The sequence below is a fragment of the Oculina patagonica genome, chromosome 12, assembly GCF_052425735.1.
Source record: "Oculina patagonica isolate OP01 chromosome 12, crgOcupat, whole genome shotgun sequence".
Classification (NCBI taxonomy): Eukaryota; Metazoa; Cnidaria; class Anthozoa; order Scleractinia; family Oculinidae; genus Oculina; species Oculina patagonica.
The window spans coordinates 24,812,059-24,830,765 of NC_135769.1; the positions used below are offsets into that span (position 1 = coordinate 24,812,059).

General features: G+C 38.1%; 1 long non-coding RNA gene across 1 annotated transcript; it reads right to left on the reverse strand.

The window, feature by feature from the left end:
- Positions 1 to 342: 342 nt before the first annotated feature.
- Positions 343 to 3,229, reverse strand: LOC144633877 (uncharacterized). Its single transcript, XR_013567115.1, has 3 exons — positions 3,093 to 3,229; positions 2,461 to 2,511; positions 343 to 950 (listed from the first exon to the last, which is right to left on the reverse strand). It is a non-coding gene; the product is annotated as an uncharacterized LOC144633877 (long non-coding RNA).
- Positions 3,230 to 18,707: the final 15,478 nt, after the last annotated feature.

Sequence of the window (18,707 nt, forward strand, 5' to 3'; positions counted from 1 at the left end):
ATTTCCCCTTTATAATTTTTTAGACTGATTTTTATATTCATGTTATTTTCTTTATATAGGATATCAAGAGAGGATGATGGTATGTATCCCTTTTCACCATGAACAACACCAAATAAGAGTTAAAAAATTGATCAATCAACAATATCATTAGTAGTCTATGCATAACCTTCTAAAGATATACTCGCAACTCTCAAAGTTAACCAAGAACATAGAAAGGTTTGCTCTTGAAAATATCCATACCCTCATCATAACTGGTATGTTACAGCTGCACATAGCATACAACTGCAAAGTTTTGCATGTTGCTTACCCCCCACCCCCCCTCCCCCCCCCCCCAAATAGGGGGCCTATACGATGGAATGGTGACGATGACAGTCTTATTATTGCCTAACACCAAAAATAACAGCTTTCTGCTAGCAAACTGGAGTAAAAGGTAGTGGCAAGCAAAATATTAACATTCTGTCATTCTGCCAAATAGGGTCCCCCAAAACGATAACACCTTTTTCCTTTATATGAGTCCCTTTGCCCTTTGCCTTACTACATGTAAACTTAGCAAAAATTCTGGAGAGGCATAAATACTGTTTGTTAGTTCTAAACTCAGGTATAGATTGCTTGGCAAAAATTTTACCATGCCATTTTACCATGCATTAAGAGATTGATGAAATGTGTATCTCATTATCATAATTACTGTTCTTTGTAGGGTGGGCACTGGGAATTAAATGTTTAGGTAGCAGGATGATTTTTTATGTACATGATTGTACCTTATCTGGCTTTATTTCATTAACTTTAAAATTACACCTGTCCTTATAAATAAATTGTATTCTAAACACAGTACATGTACATAAGTGTTATTTGTACATGCAATGAAGAATAGATAAATATAATAATCTGATTGTTCATTTATCTCTTTCTGTGTCTGCAACTCTGTGGAAATTCTGCTACTCGTGTTGACCCTGAAAAAGGCAAAAAAGACATAAGATTTGTTGATGATCATTCAATGGCATCAAATGAATGTCTATAATTTTAAATTAGCGTAAATTGTTCAGAACACTCTGCAGATACATAAAAAAGAGAGATATTTTTCCAATTTTTGCCTGGGCCAGGGACTGTGTTGGGGGATACCGTACTAAATGATCTAATAAACGCCCGGGGCGTCTATTAAATTTTAGGGGTCATAGGGGAGGCATTAAATAGATATAAGGCGTTAACAAGAGAGAGGTGTTTAGTTCACTTTAACTGTAACAACGTCAACAAAACAAATAGGATGCATAGTTTACTCGCGGAGTAAGATACAAAACAGAGTTGGTGTGTAGCAGACTAATCTAATCTGCGCTAATGCAAAGCCTAGAGATGTCGTTCATAGTTCGATATGGACGTTTTCATCGTCATCGGGGTCAACCATGTTGGCGTTGTTGGCCTCTTCGATGTCCGAGTCAAGCAAGAAACTAACTATATTGCGTGATTTTACTCTATGGAGCATTTCCTTGGTTTTTTAGATGATTCTTGGAGGGGGGCGTCTACTAGACACGGGATGTTTATAAGAGGGGGGCGTCTAATACAAACTTTACACTTCAGGGGAGGCGTTTATTAGATACAAGGCGTTTATTTGAGAGTGGGCGTTTACTAGATCATTTACGGTATGTTCAGAACCAAAAAAATCCTTTGACCTACTGAAAGCATAAATAGTGCTATCAATAAGACCTGGCACATGAATGAGCTTTGGTGGGTGTTTCGGGGTGAATCACTGGCTAAAATTCATGATTTCCCTATTAAATGAGGTGTCTTAAGACTCTTATATTGCTCTCTGACAGATTCTGTTGAAAGCACTGTGATTAATTACATGAAAGCTTACATATTCTCCCCTTTCTTAGCGATGTAGCTAAGAAAACACTATGCTGGCTCATCAACAAGCCCAACTGGCTTTTCTGGCCTTAGCAGCTCTAAAAGTTTACTAACTCTTTGTTTTTATGTGAAATTTCAGCTGAGTTAAAATTCTATTTCTATATTCGCCTAGTACCACAACAAGACAATTTATGTCAAGTTAGGGTTTGAGCTTACATGTGGATATTAAGGTTAGCTATTAACAAGCGGAATTTGAACAGGTCAATTTGCACTTCTCCCACAAAATAATTACAAGTATTCCAGTAAATTGTTGGGTTTTTTGCCCTCCTATCCCTCCCCCATACCCTCTTTTCTTGAACAATGAAAACATTACATTTTGTATGTATATTTACATGTGCTGTTACATGTAAATTGTGTATATTAAATTCCTCAATAGAACCCGATTTTAAGGAAACATAAACTTACCAAGCAGTTGAAACACCTACCATTTCTTAAACCCCAAAATTTTACACTTAAAAAACAAGTTTCATGCACTGATGTAGATTTACAAAAACTAAACTCTGTCACAGAGCATTTAGAGAAATAAAGGTATATATAAACTGACACTAATCTAATGCTTACCTTCATCATCACAGACATTAACTGCACCCCTTGAATTCCTGTTTTCCCTCACTAAAAACAAAATGTACACCATATCAAAAACCCATAAAAGGTATGGAAATCCTAATATAGCAAGTTTTAGAAATGCAACAGATTTGCTTATATAAAATTAATGATAAACTCAAACTGCCTCTTACAACCTCCATAAATACCTGTCACTCAATTAACCTCATAAACCTTGATGTACATTTAAATGTACATGTATTTTATATTCTCCTCATTGCAGACAGGCCCTTTTTAAACTTTTTTTTATTTCAGGGTCAAAAACACAAATTTGCAAATGCACATGTAAATTTTGATCTTGTAGTGTAACTGGAAATTTGCTCTTTCCAACGTTTCAAAGTGCTGTGTTCCTCCTACTTCGGTGATTTAATTACAGGATAAACAAATTTATCGCAGTAGATGCTATCTGCTTTGAATACAACTCGTGTTGACAAAACGAATTTCAATAAGGTTGTATGCCCTTGTTCTGCTGACATACCGGTTACACCAACGACTGAGTGCTATTACATTGAATGCTTGTTAATATAAATAACAGAAACTTTTCTAATCTGTTAAAAAAGAAGCATCAATAATACATAAGCTTAGCTTACCTTGGTTTCGTAAAGGGATTTTGTCTTTGACCGTCTTTGCTATAAACTCAACAAGTAGCTTGGAAGATTTACGTCCATTTCGATCGGTCACAATCTGTTTTTCTTTGGCTGCTATCCCGGGATAAACGAGGAATACATCCAGAAATAATTTATCTGTAATAAACTGTCGTGTGCTTTTCAATTGCGGAGACTCTCGGTGATCGTGAACTCATTCCTACGCTTGGTAAATCGGCATGTTGTGAGTTTGTTTCCTGCCTTTTGACTCTGAACCATATTCAAAATTCTGCTGTTAACCTTGCTGTTTCACGAAAGTTTAGGTATAAACCAGAATGGCCACAAGTTCCTTTGTGAAATTCTGTTCGCCACAAGTTCAAAATAAGCTTGATAAGCTTCTGATAAGCTTATAAATTTCATTTAGCCGAGCCGACAGCAACCAGCGCACTTCCCCAATTTCACTTTCCGCTTCATGTAATTCAAGAGCAAATGACCACAGAAAAGTACTTGCGCCCGCGATTCAATGGTGAAAACTCACTTGCTCAGCGGTCAACTTCAAAAAAACATTCGACCTCGATGTGTTCTATATCTGAGCCCGCGATATGGTCATGTGATACTGGTCAGCGGAAAGCTTGTTTTGACAGCTGTCAATTCACCATAACATTGATGCCCAATAACAAAATGTAAGTCGTTGGACAGCCGTTGACATCACAAGAGGATGGCATGCATTGTCTCCCCTCTGGTCAGGATTGCATTAGCACTCCCCTCCCCCTCCCCGAGAGTCTGTACGGACGTTCGCTCGTACGCTGACGTCATAACCAATTTTTTTCGGCTCGATGTCTTACCAAAAATTCTAAGGAATGGGGCTACGCTCTGGGAGCTCCGCTAAGAACTCGAACAAGATGACACGATAAAAACTTACATTAAGAACTACATAAAATACAATTGGTGAAACAATTATCAGTCATTAAAATATATAAGTCAAGCTTACGAAGGCTTTTATTAATAGATGACAATGTTGGTAGACTTCTTAATGTGATGGGAGATTTTTGTGAGAAACTATGTTCCGCAGTATGTCTTTAACAGCATGTCGAATGCTTCTCATCTTCCAACAGAAAATTACTGGGTTCAATGACGAATTAAGGAATATAAAAGTTTTAGAAAAAAAAATAAAATCTTATCAAAGCAAAACTAGGCCTCTTGGCAGTTTCAAAAGCGGTCAAAGAGATGAAGAAAGGCAAATAACAAATCAACAACACGATATATACATAGAATGTACCGACCGCAGACTTTCGTAGGCTAGCAAAACGTTGAATTTCACTAGTCTGTGCTGCTTGTTGTATTTGCAGGGCCTGAATCTGATTCTTGTGGCGTCGTACAACAAAATAGATTTTAAGGTAGACCACTGTTGTAAGAAGGAGACCAAAACCTCCACCAACGCGTAGAATTATGAGCTTAATGTAAGGCAGAACCCACAACGTGATCAAAGAAAAACTTACGCTAAGCAACCATATTAAGATCACAACAGCAACAACACGCTTGTGAGTAACGAGTTCCTGATATCTGAGATGAAACTGAATAGCCAAGAATCTGTCAACACTTACAACCATAACACCCAAGAACGAAGCTACAGGAAACAAATTCATCATTATTTCAAAAACCAAATAGGTGCTACAGCTGGGATTTTCTTGTAGTCCGTTGACCAGAAGCGAGATGTAAAGTGGTTGGGCCAACAAACCAACACCAACATCAGAAACAGCAAGACTCACTTAAACTTTTCGGCAACGACGAAGTTCTCCTTATAGCATGAATTGTCAAAATGTTGAACATAAAGACATTGTAACATAGAAAACTGTTGAAGACACAATTAGCGATGTAAGTTGAACGGAGATTGGAAATAATTGACAAGGTAAATTCTTCATGATATTTCGTCTTAGCAGCAAAAAGTTGTTTGTAAAGACTGTGGAACCGTGGTTCCAGAGGTTTTCTCTTTGCGTGTAATGTAAATATTGCAATAACGCCTGCTATTGATTTTTTTTAAGCATTTCCAAATGATTGTAATTCGTTTTTGAATAGCCCCTCAGAGAGAACCGATAAAAGATGCTTGCTTTTCCGTATATATCAATTTCCTTTCTCCACGCTAGACCAACTGGATCAATGACAATAATAACAATTAAGACATATTTATACAGGATTGCTGCTTCAGTTTTAAGAAAAACTGCTATCAATGCAGGTCCTGTTAAAAAAAATAAAAAATAAAAAATGTAAAAATATTGATGAAAAGATCACTTTCTTGCCCGCCCAAATTAAAGGAGCTCAGTCACGGACAACTCATCTTGAAAAAAATGGCAAGATTTTTTTAAGTTTGTCGTTCGTTATCTGTCTTAATCTTCGACAGTCGAAACCATCCTTGGTTATTTTTCGTTTCGTTTACTCCTTTGTTGTTTTCCTACATTACACAACTATTATTTTGAGGTTTCCTTCAATTTGGAAGTAATCAGAAAAATGACTTAAAATATCGTGACCATGTTCCTTTAATCCCTTACTCAACGCGAAGATAATTCAGAACTTCCTCTTCTTTATGTTTAGCGTTAATTTCCGTAATTTTTACTTTTCAGGAAGACGTTTCAGCCATCCATGAGGTTTGCGAGCAAATTTTAAAAATTCTACAGAAAATCCAATTATCGATCCAATAAAGGAGGAGGTGTTCATAATAGCTAATTTCGGGTTTGAAATTTAGGAAATTTGTGACTTCGAAACCGAAATCGATTTTCTTTGTTTTCTTAAAATTAGAAGACTTCTAGGGGAAACAAACTACATCAAGTTTCTTACCTACTTTAAAGCTATTAATAAGCAAAAAATGAAGGAAATTGATTCTTCAACTTCTGCCACGAGATCAAATTTTTGCTCGGCCGATAGTGAAAGTCATTCTTAACAGCTAATTTATTTCTCGACTAACTGGTCTGCCAATTAGCTTATATGAAGAAGAACGTTTTGAATTAAGTAAAACCAGTGAACCTGGTTAAACCTGTAGTGGGTGGCACACCGACCTAATGGTTTGGCGCGCTGGAGTCACTGTGTTGTGTTCTTGGGCAAGACACTTTACTCTCAGTGCCTCTCTTCACCAAGGCGTATCAATGGGTGCCGGCGAATTAATGCTTGGGGTAACACTGTGATGGACTAGAATCCCATCCAGGGGGGAGTACAAATACTCCTAGTAGCTTAATACTACAGAAACCAGATAAGCCCTGCTGGAATGGGCAACTTGGCTTGAAGCAAACGTAACCTAACTTATCCAGTAAAACAGTTTTTCCCAGACCATTTAGACCTTAGGGCTTGAACAAAGAATACAGAAACGTGGGGAGATGTCATCGTCAAAAATATTATTATAATGGCTTTTCTGCAAATTGCATTTACTTGGTTTCCGATTTTAAACAAGCGCGATTCCTCCATGGCAACGAGAAGTTGTTATGATCACAACAGCAAATGTAACGGGTATGCTCATTCCGCGCTTTCCACTTTATATTTCAAAAGACAGCGTAGACGCTGCAGTTAGAACTTACTTTTAATCTACCACAGAGATGCTTTCCTTCGTACTCTTTTTTCAATTATTACTTTGTTTCATTACATTCTTTCGTTTTAGTTCATTTACAGTATTAAGTCTCAATACACTGATTGGGTCCTGAAGACACTAAATATTGAGAATCGGGGCATACTATGACCATGACCGGTCCTACGATTAATCTAATGGGAGAATTTTGCGACAAAACATGTTCTGCAGTATGTCTAAGACTGCATGCCGAATATGTCTCATTTTCCAGCAGTAAAGTACTGGGTTCAAAGATGAATTAAGGAATACAAGAGTATAAGAGAAAAGAAAAAGGCTCTTCAATGTGATGCTTGGGTTGATGGCAGTTTTCATGGCCGCCAAACAGATAAAGAAAGGCAAATAACAAATCAAAAACACAATAAATACATAGAATATACCGACTGCAGATTTTATAATGCTAGCAAAACTTTGCATTTCACTAGTCAGTGCTACTTGGTGTACTTGAAGGGCATGAATCTGATTTTTATGGCGCCGTACAACGACATAGATTTTGACGTAAGCCATTGCTGTAAGGAAGAGACCAACAACTGCACCAACGCATAAAATTATGAACTTGATATCGGACGGAACCCATGGCGTTATCAAAGAAAAACTGACGCTGATCAACCATATTGAGATCACAACAGCAACAACACGCTTGTGAGTCACAAGTTCATGATATCTGAGATGAAACTGAATGGCCAAGAATCTGTCTACACTGACAGAAACAACACCCAAGAACGAAGCGATGGGAAATAAACCCATTATCATATCAAAAACCATATAGGTGTTACAGCTGGGATTTTCTCCTTATAGCATGGATTGTTACAATGTTGAACATGAAGACATTATAACATAGAAAACTTTTGAAGACACATTTAGCAATGTAAGTTGGACGGAAGTCATCAATTTCGGAGATCAATGGAAAGCTTTGCGACACCAATACTTCACAAGATGTTTTCATGATATTTCGTAAGGTACTCAGCAAAATGTCAAAAATTTTCTCAAAGCTAACATGTTATTAATCTGCCTCCAAAGGTGTTCTCTTTGCACTTTATCTAAATTTTAAGATAAAGTACATAATGTACATTGCCCCTGAAAAACCCCATTCGGGGAGTGGTCAATTAAGATATTTATTATTTTTTATTTTTATATATTAAATAGATTGTTTACAGTATTTGTATAACCACTTGCACTTTTGAATTGATTGTAATTAGTTTTTGAAAAGCCCCTCGACGGTACGTAAACGAATAAAGGATGCATTCGTGCATATATATTTCTTTTGTCAGCGGCAAACCAACTTGGTCAATTTTGAAATTGTCCGAAATAATGATCCATTTCTCAACGTGACGATCCTCATTCAACAAAAACAGCAATGCAGAACTAGCTTTTTCGGATGTTTAGCGGCGGTTTCCATAATTCCACTTTTCGGAAACGAATTTCAACTGTTCGTGATCTTTGCGAGTCAAATTTAAACTGATCCGAATAAAACAAAGACGTAAGAAAACCAGCCAGGAGGTTATAACATGTGTCACCTGTCTCTAATTTGAAGGAGCTACAAAGATTTTACTTATCCTGTTTTACTGTAGTGTCGTTTGTATCTTTTAACCAAGGAAGATTTAGAACAAAATCAATCAATCAATCAATCTTTATTTATTTATTCGCACGGTAAAAACATCAGTTAAGCTAAAAAAATATAAAAAAGCATGACACTTGTACTGTTTTACATGATTGCCGTGTGGGAGTCCGATATGTCAGAGATTCGATTTATGATTTCTCGTTTAAAGTGCCCAATGGAGCCAACATCCCTCAATTGCTGGGGCAAATTGTTCCATAAAAGGGCCCCACTATAACTAAAACTTCGTTTTAAATAATTTGTGTGAGGCTTGGACAGGTCAAGTTTACCTTCGAGATTTCTTAAACTAGTTGTATTCTGCGCGGCGGGTAGTGAATAATTGGGACAAGTACTCTGGGGCAAGTTTCTTTATTGATTTAAACATCATCAATGCTTTTTGCGTCTGACTACGTTTAGATAACTTCTCCCACTTGAGTTTTTCCAAAAGGAGGTTCGAGCTCGTATCATAAGGTGATTTGGTAATCACTCTGGCTGCGCGATTTGGGCGTTTTGCAGTTTATCGCTTAACTGGCTGCTCAAACAATCCCAAACGGGGCTGCAGTAATCAAAATGCGGTAGTATTAGGGCATTGTAGATTTGTACCGCAGTTTTAGTAGAGATAAACGGTCTTACACGTTTTAAAGCGCCTATAGATGAGGAAACTTTCTAAGATATTTCTTCAACGTGTTTAGACCAAGAGAGTCGATCATCAATAATAAGTCCTAACGATTTAGTATGATCAACCCTCTTGGTTTTCTCCCCGTCTATTTCAATATCAAATTCGTCACTTTGGGTTTGTAATCTTTGCCTAGATCCTATTATCATTAATTCAGTTTTTGCTATGTTTAGGCTTAGTTTGTCAGCAGCTTTCAGCCAACAATTAAGGTTACTAAGTTCTGGAAACAAGAGACCTTTTCATGGTGATGAAAATGGCACTGAGTTTCTCACGTGCACTGTAAATATGCTATTAACATCCCAAAATTTGCTCTTATATGAAAAAACACAATAGGGGAATATGGAAATTTGCGCCTGCTTGCAACTCTAACTTGGCCAGTTAATATTTCATTCTATGGATTTTCTCTATTTTGGTTCCTCGAGCTGTTTAGAGCCTTTTCTACCAATACTTCTATTACCAACTATCGTTATCAGAACAGCAAACATCAAATCTATCGCGTCCCGTTTGGCGCATTCAACTTTATATTTCAAAACACAGTATAGACACTGCGATTAGAAGTTACTTTTCATTCTATCATTCTTTCTATTATTACTCATTCTATTCTATTACTAACTCTCCCGTTTGTGTTTATTCAGCTAATACTGTTTCGGGTCCCGACAACACATAATATTGAAGAATAGTAGCATACCATGGCTGGCCCGTCGACTAATGTAATGGGCGATTTCCTCGACAAGAAATGTTCAGCAGTATGTCCAAGATAGCGTGTCGAATGTGTCTCATTTTCCAGCAGTAAATTGCAGGGTTCAAAGATGAGTTAAGAAATACAAGAGTGCAGGAAAATAGAAAACATCTCTTCAAAGCAATACTAGGGCTGGTGGCAGTTTTAATGGCGGCCACACAGATGAAGTAAGGCAAAAAACAAATCCAAAACACGATATATACGTAGAATACTCCGACTGCAGATTTTCTAAGGCTAGCAAAACTTTGTATATCACTAGACTGTGTTACATGTACTTGCAGGGCCTGAATCTGATTCTTGTGGCGCTGTACAGCTAAATAGATTTTGACGTAAGCTATTGCTATAAGGAGGAGACCAACAACTGCACCAACGCATAAAAGTGCGAACTTGATATATGACGGAGCCCATACCGATGTCAAACAAAAACCTACGCTGATCAACCATATCGAGATCACTACAGCAACAGCACGCTTGTAAGTAACAAGTTCCTGATATCTGAGATGAAACTGAATGGCCAAGAATCTGTCTACACTTACAGCCACAACACCCAAGAACGAAGCTACAGGAAACAAAGCCATAATCTTGTCAAAAACCAAATAGGTGCTGCAGCTGGGATTTTCCTCTTGTAGCCCGTTCACCAACAGCGAGATGTAAAGTGGTTGGGCCGACAAACCAACACCAACATCAGAAACAGCAAGACTCATGAGCAATGTCTTCAAAGTCTTTGGCAACGACGAGGTTTTCTTCAACGCGTGGATTGTTAAAATGTTGAACATGACGACATTATAGCATAGAAAGCCGTTAAAGACACAATTAGCGATGTATGTTGGACGGAAGTCCTCAATTTCGGAGATTAATGGAAAGTTTTGCGACACCAATGATTCATGTGTTTCTTCACAAGATGTTGATTTCATGATATTTCGTTAAGGTACTGAGCGTTGACTGCAGATAAAATATTTCACGAAGCTAGGAGGTTTTCCCTTTACGCGTCATTTGAATGTTAAGGGTTTGTTAAATAGATTTTTTATAATAATGGAATTAGTATAACGTGCGTTATTGATTATGAAAGCATTTCAATCAGCGATTGTAATAGGTTTTTGAAAAGCCCCTCTGCGGGAAGTTATAATCTCTTAGCACCAGACCAACTGGATCACTCTCTTGTCTGCCAAAAACGATTCCTTACTCTTCCTGACAATTCTCATTAAACGAAAACACTAATGCAAAACTCGCTTTTACGGTTGTTAAGCAGTGCTTTCCATAATAAAATTCTACACTCGACAGTCAGTTTTCAGTTATTTGTGATGTTAGCGAGTTTTAAAAAAACTGATTAGATAACCACAAAGGCGTAAACAACACTGGCCAGGAGGTCATGACATGTCTAATTTATATAATTACACATGTCTCCAATTTGGAAATGTTCGATGTTTTAAAGTTGTTAATTATAAAAAAAAATAGAATGTTGGGCGAAAATAAAACATGTTGCTTTGGTAAAATTGTCTGGATATTCTTTAAATCGATGTTTCACCAGAAGTACATAATCTAGAACTGAATCATGTACTTCTGGTTTCACCTATAAACTTATGCCAATTCTTCGGCGGATGTTTCCCTCCAAAATGTTGGTGATAGTGCGGCCGCCTTTGCTTCGTTAAACCTCACACTTGTCTCAGATCAAAAATTGTGACTTTTTTCAAATCAGTATCAGACCTGATCATCCCTCTGAAACTGCTGGACCGCGGTAATATGATGGCTTTCGAGGCCATTATGATCCTTTTGGATTATTCTATTGGTAGTTCTATGTTTTTTGTTTGATCGTCGAGCGAAGGACTAGTTCCAACGCTGTGGTATGCCAATTTTTATATTAAAACCAATAAGTCTCGGGACTTTCTAGGTTTTAATATTTCGGCTTTTACTGTTTACGTTAAAAAAGGATGAAAACTGCGGCAACAACGATCCGAATGAACGGCTGAGTGAGCAGCCCAACATGTGCATAAGCACATGAAAGGTCTGGACAAATAGAACGGGCAGACGAAGGTCGAAAGTGCAGAACGCCATCCACAAGACTGTCTGACTAGAGGGTTTAACTAAGTGGTAAAGGAGAATCCTTATATATAGTTATGTTTGTGTAAGTAACAGACGCAATCTGCACCAACGGCAAACCGAGTGAACGGAAAAATGAACAGCCAGACAGTAGCATAAGCACCTGAATGCCTTAGCAGACAAACCGGGCAATCAAGAAAAAACAGAAAACGCAGAAAGTCATCTGTGCAAATGAACGCTTTCTAGCTTAATATTCAAATGACGCGTAAAGGGAAAACCTCCTAGCTTCGTGAAATATTTTATCTGCACACAACGCTCAGTACCTTAACAAAATATCATGAAATCAACATCTTGTGAAGAAACACATGAATTATTGGTGTCGCAAAACTTTCCATTAATCTCCGAAATAGAGGACTTCCGTCCAACATACATCGCTAATTGTGTCTTCAACGGCTTTTTATTTTATAATGTCGTCATGTTCCACATTGCGACAATCCACGCATTAAGGAGAACTACGTCGTTGGGCTGCCGAAGACGTTAAAAGCATTGCACACGAGTCTTGCTGTTTCTGATGTTGGTGTTGGTTTGTCGGCCCAACCACTTTACATCTCGCTTTTGGTCAACAGGTTTAAAGAAAATGTAGTAAAACATTGCCGTGTTTCAATGACTCATTAATGTTATGTTATTAAATGTGTCGTTAACTAGCACAACTGAAAGGGGAACTGAAGTAAACTACGATACTCAGGTGGTTTACCGTGAGAAACGAGCGAAAAAGGGCCAGGAGACGTCTTAGCTGAGATCGCGAGATTCGGGAAATTTGGCTGAATGGTATAACTATGGTATAACATCGTCCATTCTGTTACTGGTTCTTTTATTCGAGTCTTTTGTGAGAGGTTTATCGAGTTTTTTAAGATACATATCTATTTTTGTTTGCGTTTTCAAGCTCGACCGAGACACGAATCAGGAGGGGCACAAAATGCGTCCTGATTAATTGAGTTTATATGCTGCTGTTAAAACGGTAAAAACAACTAAAATAAAAGTTTACTTGCTATCTGACGATTCAATGCGTTTCTTTTAGTAAAAAGACAAACAATTGGCAGGTGTTTTAAAATTATTTGCTAAAATATAAATCAAACATCATACACCCAAAGCAAATATTGCCACCGTTATGTTTTGCCTTTAGAAGAAACATTTGTCGGGAGAATTTTCTATACCTTAAAGATCAATTCAACGGATATCAGTGTTTAGAGGTTTAAGGCTATAGCTATACACCTATCTAATGGGAATTTACGGGATCATTTATATTGCCAAAAGCTTTAAAACGAGCGAGGATTTTTATGCAAATCTCATAAATTAGTCCCAACGTTGCAGGCAAAGACAAAAAAAGAAAGAAAAAAACACTAAAACTTCTAAGAGAAGCAAAACATATTTTATTTGCAAGTTTCACCATCAGAATTTTTTAGAAACTTGACCAGACAACGGAAGATAGTGGCAGCTATACTGGCAGCCATTTTTGCATAAGGTCTACATGTATTGCAATTAGTATATCCATGTTGTCGTTCAATAATTAATATTCTATTTTTGTATTTATATCGCACCGACTAGCGGTCTACTGTTGTTTGCAACTGAAGATGGATGCAGGATATCCGAAACATGTTTTTTTAAATTAAAATCCGTGTTTTTTTCCCTGAAGAATGCAATTAGTGTTGTAATGTGTAATTTTATGGTTTTTAATCAACACTCAGAGAAAGTAGTTTCTCGTTGATATTATGTCTTATGACGTGTATGAGAAATTAGCGTTACGGTCAATGCAGATATCACTGGCTAATGAAACTCAGTTAATTTCAATAAATGCAGAAAAAAGTATACAATTTCTTCCACTCAAAAAAGTTTGTTACTTACTTACTTATGGCCATAAGCCCTAAGTGGGCAAAGGGCCGGCACCTGTTCCCGTCATTAACCCATCCTCCCATATGATAAAATCATCATTTGGAGTCAGGCAAGTGGTTGTGCTGCTCCCGATGTAACATTGCTTATTAGAATTTCCGGTTTCCGTAATCAATAATTTTTACGGGATGGGGGGATTGGCCCCATGCCCAACCCCCAACCTGGAGGACCAGGGTTTTCTGTCAGGGTGTCCTTCCCTTAGCCACAATATCCCGTTATTTGAAAGGCGCCGGATACCCGCCTTTTGCCGTTGTCGCTCAGCTGCAGTACAACTGCATTACCAGGGTTATGACGAGGACATGCGACAGCCGACTTGGTGGCAGAGCCTATGACACGGTGGGCATTTCCTGGCATTTGCGAAGTGCACCTGGTGGCCCCAGTGCACTCCACCAGGGCCCCTTACCACCCTTCAACCCCAAAAAAGTTTGTTAGTATATGAATAAAGACGGACTCACTTACTTTTTCACTTCCTTCTTTTGGTAAGCAGTTAGTTTGAAACACAATACACGCCCACAAGAGCGGAAGAAAACTTCTTTGAAAAGGGAAGTAGAAATCCAGTTTGTACTTTGAATATAAAATAATAATTGTTAATGTATTTAGCACCGCTGTGCTAATTTGGGACACTTTAAATAAATGAAGTGTTCTTACTTGAAGGTGAATACTTCTTTTTTTTGTATTTTAGATTTTACTGTGGGTTTAATCTAATTATAATTACTCATCGCTTAACTGATGAGCCGCAAACTGAGTTAATAGGACTGTGTCACGGATGAGTTAAGTTTACTGTATTACATTTAGTTTTGCCAAATGCTTTCCATGAACTTAATTTTTGCAAAGAAATTAATTCTTTGGATCTTAATGACAAAACCATAGCTTCATAGCAACCAAATGTGTATCCCTGAGGTTATATTTTACAGTTTTAAGCAAACGAGACTAACTTTGAAAACTGTTCAGCCCAACAATACTTCAAAAACCCATATCGCAATCCGTTTCAATCTTCGTCACTTTTGGCCATCCGTGCCTTCTTTTGTATTTGCTGTGTTATTGAAATGTTTCTTCACTGTGTTTAGTGGTTATTTGTTACATCTCAGCGAATTTGATAGTCATTTCCCATCACTAAATTTGGCTAAAATCCGTGACACAGTCCCTTTAACTGGTTTCGATTTGTCAGTTATGACGCAAGGCTACATTCAGTCCATTATTAAATTGAGAGTCTTTTAATCTGAATTTCAATAAATACACTTTCTCCTTTTGGCAAGCAATTAGTTTCAAACACAACACGCGCCCGCAAACAGCGGAAGAAGACCTCTTTGGAAATGACGCGTGGCATAAACCTTTCTGTACTTTTTGCACTTGCAGGTGAATTCTTCTTTCTTTTGTTTTTGAAGATTTTACTGTCCAATTGCTAACAATTTTTGAAAGCTTAACTGATCAGCCGCAAACGGAGTTAATTGTTTTCGATTAGTCAATTATGACGCACGGCTACATTCACCCCATTAATTAAGAGTCTTTGTCTAACTTTAACCTGTTTTCCTGTTATCATAGTTATTTTTGTGTTTGTCTTTCAATGAAATGAAGCGACCCATACTCATTAACACGTTAAGTAAGAAATGAACTTCCCCTGTAAACTGAGTTTATTGGTTTCGATCATTCGGTTATGACGCACGACCACATTGAGCCCATTAATAAAGAGACTTTCTGTTTAAAACCCATTTTCTTGTTATTTAGTTATCTTCGTGTCTGTCGTCCACTGAAATTAAGCTACCCATAATCCTGAAACGCTTTCAGTATAGAAATGAACTTCCCCTGTAAACTGAGGTTAAAATACAATTGGTTTCGATCAGTCAATTTTGAAGCACGGCCCTATTCAGCCTATTTATTAAGGGACTTTTTCTTTAAAACCCTTTTTCTTGTTATCTAGTCACCTGTGTGTTTGAAATTCACTAAAAATAAGCCACCTATAATCCTGTAACGCGTTAAGTGAGAAATAAACTTCCAAAGTATATGATAAGGCCGGAACTTCAACATAAAAGCATATCACACGAAAACACTCTTGCCGGTTTTATAGCACGTTGCCCAACTCAACCCGACCAAAGTCTAGGCAGAACTCCTTGCTGTTCAAACCTCGTCCGCATCGGTGTCCAGGATTCCAAATCAACATGGCCACAGATGACACAGAAACAAGCACCACTTCCTCCTCCAGCAATGCCAGGTCAGTGGTTTATTGCTCAGAAACATCAAACCTCACATGGGATTTAAACGAAACAACAATCCCCTGGATTGTATTCCCCATCACAATCATTGCCTCTCTCTTTACTATTTTTTTGAACGCGCTAGTGATTCTAGCCATGAAGCAAAAGAGAAGGCTGAAGAAAAACTCAACTATACTCTTATCTAGCATGGCAATTGCAGACCTTCTAGTGGGCGCAATATCAATGCCGCTAACTGTCGCTGCTGATATATTAGTTATCCGCCAGGTGTATTACTCTGGTTTTTGTGCATTACGCGTAGCGACTGAATACTCCATGTTCCCATTCGCCTGGTCTTCTCTTTATCATCTGACATTAATTGCATGGGAGAGATACGTGGCGATACGAAAGGGGATTCACTACAGGGTTATCATTACAAGTAGCCGCCTCACAAAGCTCGCCATAGTGGCTTGGGTGTTGGCAGCTTTTACTTCTTTTCCACCTCTTGTCATGATAGCAGTCGGCGCGGACAAGAAGATTAAAGAAGCCTGGTATATCGGTGAGAGTGTTGTGGCAGTGGTTTGTTTGATTATCATAGGATACTTCTACATTATGGTCTTCGTTGGAGTGCGCAAACGCAAAATAAACGATATCAGCCAAGCCACTGCTCAAGTTGAAGCGAAACTCGAATCCAAAGTTGCCATGACGACTGGCCTAATAACTGCTGTCCTGATTAGCGCGTTCTTTGGAGTGATTGTAGTCGCTGGCTTGGGAGAAGTTTTCCCAGTTCTTCGTTCCAGCAAGGCATGCCGTTTGCCAGAGTCGCTGCTTATGCTAAACTCCTTAGCGAATCCACTGATTTACTTCTACAGAGACCCCCGCTTAAGAAATGCCGCGTTAGAGCTGTTAGGAGTCAGAAGACTTCGAGCAATCCAGCCAGCAGTGGGTGCCGCCGCGCGAAATGTCAGGCGAAAGGAGGCGTTCGGTTCACTGGAAGCCGCCCCACAACGGCAAAAAGCGGAACAACACACCACCTCTAAGACGGCAACATCCTGCGTCCAAACTGTGGTTTCAGATAGCATTGATCAAAAGTCTGGTGAGGTATTCTTGAGAAGATCGATGTCAGCTCCCACGCTTGATGAATACAGCAGCTCCTCCGAAGATGGACTGCAACTGCAGCAAGCCTCGTCCATGGTAGTCACTGCAAAAATCCACACCGAGAGTGCCGGGCGATATCAAGCGAAGACCAGTAATCGTGAATTCCCCCAAGAGGCAATCAAGCCTCAAGATACACTCCACCTCGTCCGTAATATACCAAGATCAAAGTCCTGGGATGGTAGTACCTCTGAAGAATGTGCCAACCGTACTTGTCAAATGCTAGAAGAGACGACAACGGCGCCATTACCACACAGCGAACGTAACACTGTTTGGAAACAATAACGACAGAACTGTGACAGATTCAGGATTTACAAACAGGTTTTTAAATGTGGTGCTAACCATAGATTTCCGTGTGAACAAATTTAAACTCCAACTACTTTAATTCGATTATTTTATGCTCGTATATATAGCTACAAATACACCAAAAACAGACCATAATAACAGATATTTTGTTTTAAATTAATAGAAGTTAGTTTTCGGCGGTAGAAAATAACAGGCTAAATCCATCTGCGTTCGCATGATGTGTGCATGTGTTCAATTTACATTAAAAAAGAAATATGTCACGGATTTAACCAGATTTTTGAACAGTCAAAATTTTTATTTGTGTCGCAGGGAACCTGAAAATAATAGTCCATTTTATTAAAAGTTGCTATATTAGAGCACTGAAACTGTTAAAGGGCATCTTTGGCCGCGATGGCTCGGATGGAAATGGCTTACAACTTGAAAAATTAAGTCTTTCTTTTTCAAGTTGTTTCCGCGCGTCTTAAAAAGAAAACTCCGATATTTATAGCCGTATCTTGATTTCTATCCGCAAATTAAGGTTAAATGTTCCTTTAGATGTTCAAAGATAATGTTTTTTTTTTTTTTTTTGGGGGGGGGGGGGGGGGTTTAGTTGCCTACTACTAATTTCAGAACAGCTTAGACAAAAAACCTGCGAATTCCCGTGATATATTGGGTTTTCGGAGTTTTCGTAATCAAAAAACCGGCACAATATCGTAGTTTTCAGTCGATGGGAGCAACGTTTGGAAAAATAAAATAAAATGAGTCATATTTTTCTATCGATCGTTCGGCGTGGAACACTACAGGCGTGAAAGCCATCTGCGTCAGCATGCTAATGATTCGTGCATATGTGTTTAATTTTTTTCCTGGGTTTTCAGAGTTTTCTTCAACAAAATCCCGTCACCATGTTTAGTTTTAATTTGACTTGGTGATAGGAGAAGCGTTCAAAAAAACGATCAGTCATGTTTTCAATTTCCATCGATCACTTGGAAATCAACATGCATGGAACAGAAAATAGCCGAGTAGCAAAAGATGTAGTCTGTAGGACAGGTGGTTTAGCGCTGAGCACGAGCGTAAAACGCGAGAAGACGTCTTAGGTCTCTTAGCTGGATCGTTAAAAATTTGGCTAAATGTATTTCTAAGAAAATACCTTAAAATTATGAATGAAAAATAGAGACAAAGTTTAATATTTTTTGAAAATTGTTGTGAAGAATTGAGTGCTATCTCTTGGAGTATAAAACACAACTCGCTATATAAAGAGTGAATTAACAATAAATTAAATTGTGTGGATCGAACAACGCATTTATTCGTGCCGAGCGAGAACAGATCGCATAATGGAGTTTGTTTTAAATACAAGAAAAACTACACTGAGTCAAATGTCTTCATAGAGAATCA